We start from the raw sequence: 5,437 nt of genomic DNA, 5'->3' as shown, positions 1-5,437 counted from the left end.
CCCTGGTCAGGTGAGCGGCGGCCGCGTGACAAGCGGCGTGTCACGTGACCGGAGGCGACTCCGCGCCAGCGACCCCGGACCTCGGCTCCGGGCGTGACCAGGAGTTCCTGCTGCGTGCCTCTGACTCTGCTGGGCGTCGGCACGGCTCTGGTGTAGGCGGCTAACGGGCCTGGGGGAGCAGTGGCTAAGGTGCCACCAAAGATGCCAGGCCTGCGGACCATGGAACTATAAACCCACCAGATTGTAGAAGCGCCAGGTGGAGAGGGGAGTGGGTGAGCGGGAAAGGAAAGTTTCCCAGACAAGAGACTTCTAAGACGAATCTTGAACCAGGAATGAGAATTCACCAGGCCTGCTGGGAGTTAAAGGGCGTCCCAGACCACGGGAACTTCGGAAGCAGAAGAGTGGAGAATTAAAACCACAGGTCATTGTGATGTGAAATGCTGTAAGGTGGAAAGACTAGTCTGGGTGGCTCTGCCAGAGAGGGAGTCACAAGACCGCAAAAATGTGATCTACTTATGACTGGGGAAAAAAACATCTACTTTCAGAGCAAGCTTGCCGGCATTCCATTTCCTGCCTCTGGTGTGGGCTCTTCCCTTGATGGTTGATAATAAATCTCCTAGTAACTGCCCCCAAATCCCCTCCCTCACACAAAGCCCCACAAACCAGAATCTGAACTTATTGCAAGCAGTAAATTATTGCTTGGACTTTGGGTGCAAGATGGAGAATGCCCAGAAATAAGACAGGGGCCTGGTCCCACAGGGGCTTACCTGGAAAGTCCAAGAGTCAGGACTTTATTCTGTGGGCCATGGAAAATCACCCCAAATATTTGCGTTTTAGAAATCTTATGGTGAATAGTTGCATGGATAAGAAACCAGTTAAAAGGCCCTCTTTTGTTGGAGGTGGAAGATGATGAGAGCTGGAACTACAGCAGTGGGGAAGGAAGAAAGCTGTCAATCCAGGAAATAGTGGGTAACGGCAAGCAGAGAATTAATACAAGAGAGGCCAGAGGGCTGATCAGTGAGAGCTTCACAGACACTTATTGAGTCAGGGACCCTGTCTTCCTGGTTCACCACTGTATCATCAGAGCATCCCTGACTACAAAAGGAGGAGAAAATAATGCTATTGTGGCATTATTTGGCTCGTAGGTAATTTTTTTATCTTAAAATTACACTTTAGTATTAGTATTGTAATTCCCTGTCCGTTTGTCTGTCTTCTTCACTAACGTAAAAGCTCCTGCAGGGCAGATTCTGTGTTCACTGTTGTATTCCTAGTTCCTGGCACAGTGTCTAGCACACAGGAGATGTTCAGTAAAGACTTGTTAAATGAACGACTGAAGGGTCCTAATATCTCTTGTCCTATGTAGCATCTACTTATCCTTCAGGTCTTAGCCGAGACCAGACCAACAGGTGTGCTGTGGATGGAGTACAGGTGTGCTGAGACAGTGATCTCCTCAATCCTTAGGGTGGCCAGGCAGAGCCTGGGGCAGCTGGACATCCTGGCCAGTCACCTCTAGCCAAGACCAATCTCCTGTACGTGCTGTGACGTGAGAAACTTTGAGAAGCACTTGGACATCACCTCCTTTGGGGTGCTTCTTTATAGCACCCTCATTTTAGCATCTTGTCCGTGTCCCCCACAGACCACATGCTGAATGAGAGGGAGGTATACAGTAAGTGTTCAACAAGTATTGCTGGGGCTGGCACGGTGACACTGCAGTTAAGTGCACACGTTTTGCTTTGGTGGCCCAGGGTTCGCGGGTCCGGATCCCGGGTGTGGACCTATGTACCGCTTGCACGCCATGCCGTGGCAGGCGTCCCACATATAAAGTGGAAGAAGACGGGCATGAATGTTAGCTCAGGGCCAATCTTCCTCAAAAAAGCCCCCAAAAGACAAAAAAAACCCAAGTATTTGTTGAAAGAATGCATGAATGAGGAAACGTTTGTATTAAAAATTGCAAGACGGTCAGAATTTCCATGTGTAGATGAAAAGAGCAGTCCAGGAAGAAGGACTACAAGTCAGAAGGAAAACTCCGTCTAACTTGTTCACTTTAGGATCCACAGGTCCTGGAGCAGGGTCTGGCACACAGACGTTTAACGAATATTTTTGAATGAATAGAATGAAATGGCAAATGAACCTAGGCAGAGATCTTTGAAGAACCTGGAGTGATACCACGGAAGTGACCATTCTGTTTGTCAAGAACCAAGAGTGCATGAAGAGAAATACTGATAGAAACAATGTTAGTTCCCCTCTCCCGTAGGAGCTGTTTGATTAAAGCTCTTGCCCACTTTAAGCTTATATCTAAGTCAGATAAACTCATGGAAAAACATCAGAAATCCTATCCAGGGTTAGATCAACAGTCCAGGGCCTCTGATGTTGGGATTTTTAGACCAAAAAGGGGCAAATTTATATAGTTAGGGCAGTTATGTGGTGTTTAAGGCCCTTTCAATAGGGACTCCTTTCGCTTAAACTACATCCTGCTCCCCGCATCCTGATGGCTGCTCTGGACTAGGATTATCTTGTCTCTAGTCTGGTCTCTTAGGCCTTCATGCCTAGAGCCTCAGTGTTTATAAATGCTCATGCTGGTGTGGGGACCTGAAATTGGCCACCCCAAGATATGTCTCTTTGGCATCAGGATTATTTGAGGCTGATTGCTTTCGATAAACTGGGACAGGGAAGGAGGCTCTGAGGAATGGAGCTTACCCTTTGTTGGGACACATTTACATTTGTAAGGTAAATCTCTGTCTGTAAAAGGTGCCTCCCTCTCTGTACCAGGAAGAAGAAAGAAGATGACCTTCTCTCTAGAAACTCTTAATCAATACCAAAGGCAAGGACTTAAAATCTGCATTTTATTGTGCTAGTCTGGTAACCTCCTGTAACTGACTTCCCTCCCCCTCCCAATGTTGGCGTTTCTTTAAGGATTAAGCATCTTTCCTTAGGCTAGGAACTGATTGCTGTGCTCACCTGTGACCGCCCAGCTCCCGACAATCGACTTGCTTCCTGCTACGCCCACCACCGAGCTAGCAGACCACTACCTGCTGTGTCCATCAAGTCCTGTGCTGACGGGGCAATCTTGTGACTATTGTGGGAGGGACATTTCAATCACATGTGAAACACCCTGTTTGGGGGTATATAACCACTATGTGCACCCCACTTCTTCAGTGCCCTTTCTTCCTTCGGGAAGAAAGGCCCCGGGCCATGGTTCCTCATAAAGCTTTGTTTAATTTTCTCCTGCTGTTCTGTCTCATGTGAATTTAATTCGTTCTCTGGCCAGACAAACCCGCATTTGGGAAGAGGAAATGTCTTCCTCCCCTACACTGGCCAAATCCACAGAAATAATCTGAAACTTCCTTGAGGGAGGTGGGATAGTGATGAAACCTTAAACTGGGTATATAAGTCCTTTACAGAAAATCATTCAGACCCTACATTATTGCCCACTGGAATTCCCCAGGTGGCCCTAAAGATTTATCATTCCCTCCATGGTTTCCTCCCATTCTCCCCCTGCATGGGTCCGCCATATCTTATTTTCCTCCCTTGACTAATAGGAAGGCTACAGCCTCGAAAAACCCTAGAACACAGATCCTTTCAACTTTTCTGTCCTTTGGCTATCTGCTAACATTTGGCTTCAGAAAACATCAGTGGGAGGCCAGCCCAGTGACACAGCAGTTAAGTTCGCACATTCCACTGGTTCTCGCCTGGGGTTCACTGGTTCAGATCCCAGGTGTAGACCTACGCACCACTTGTCAAGCCATGCTGTGGCTGGCATCCCGCATATAAAGTAGAGGAAGATGGGCATGGAGGTTAGCTCAGGGCCAGTCTTCCTCAGCAAAAAGAGGAGGATTGGCGGCAGATGTTAGTTCAGGGCTAATCTTCCTCAAAAAAAAAGAAAAAGAAAAAGAAAAAGAAAATACCAGTGGCACATTACTGTGATATAGGTTTTCAAAATGTCTAATTTCACTGATGCTACAGGCAGACCTCTTGGTGTTAAGAGCACAGTTAAAATGTCTTCTGTTGAGAGTGCCTTTTGGATCTTTCTCTTGGATTCTTTTTTTTCATGTTGGGGTTGATTATCTCTCTTAGAATTTGTCTCCCATGTGGGTGGCACAGAAAATGCCCTGGGGCTTCCTCCCACTTAGGAGAGAACTGGAGAGAGGAGGCAGGAGGTGTCCAGAAGAAGGTGGCCTGGAGCAGGATGTAGTCTAGGCAGAAGAACTCCCTGTAATACCACGATGGGGATGCCTAGCTTGCCCATTTAGAGTATTCATTAGAGATGTGGGTCAAGGCCCCAGCTAGAGTGCTTCTTGCCCTGGAGTGTCCTCAGTGTGTCTCTTCCAATGGGACCTGGCAGGGTTATAGCCATATTAGGTAGTTGGTCAGAATTCAGTGATTTGAAGATTCTGCTCTCAGCCTCATACTATCTTGAATAAAGATCAAGCATCCATAAAATTCCATAGAGAAAGAATCAAGCTCTAACAAAGATTTAGGGAGAAGCATTATGCTATTGAACTCAAGTCAATATATGATGTTTGTAATGCAGGTTTGAAAACTTTGTTTAATGCCCTATTTTAAACTTCTGTTTGAACTGAAACAACAACAAAACATTCCCCTCCCCCCCCCAAAAGGAGTACATGATAGAGATCTAGGGGAAGTCGTTGAGGACCATAAAAGTTTAGACCTAGAGGTGATCCTAGAAATGATCTAGTTTCCTTCTCTCAGTTAAGATAAGAGAACTGAACCCCAGAGGTGAAGTGCTGTTCCTCAAGAGCAAGAATAGGGTATTATTCAAAGTGATACTTCCAGCACCTAGCACGGTGCCAAGTACATAGTGGGTGCTGAATAAATGTTTGTCAAATGACTAAATTCATTCCCCGCTATGCATAGTACAGCACTTTGCATGCAGTAGGCACGCCAACAAATTTTTACATTGAAATTGTTCAACCAAGTGCAAATATAGCCAGAGAGTGGTAAGGCTGGAAATAGACCACTGATGTGTGGCTTTTGCCACCAAGACTCTCTCTATTGCACAGGATTGTGCTTCTGGAAGTGCCTGCAGTCATCTAGTCTCCTTGAGATTGAATGCAGTTTGGTCCTGGAGCCCACTGTGCATACATCCTATTCTTAGCCCACTGCCTTATTCTAGAAAGGAATAATCATTAGATTTGAATGTGCATGCCAACTTTCAATTAAGTTTAGAACTAGGAAGAAGCAATCATGCAGATAACTTAAAAGTCACTGTGTGTGGCCAATGCTTTTCTCCCTTGGCAGTAACTGATTTATCTTCCTAAAGAAAGTTTGCTTAAGAAAATATTAAAATCCATTAACCTTCCTTGAGTTTCCAGGAGATCAGTGGAAGGATAAAGAATTGTTCAGAGCCAACAGGTGAACACAGGGCTAATTAGTTGTTATGAGTTAATTAGAGCTCTAACTATGGAGACAAAGGTAA

Source organism: Equus quagga, unplaced genomic scaffold, assembly GCF_021613505.1.
Source record: "Equus quagga isolate Etosha38 unplaced genomic scaffold, UCLA_HA_Equagga_1.0 153_RagTag, whole genome shotgun sequence".
NCBI lineage: Eukaryota > Metazoa > Chordata > Mammalia > Perissodactyla > Equidae > Equus > Equus quagga.
Note: the sequence above shows the minus strand (reverse complement) of the source record.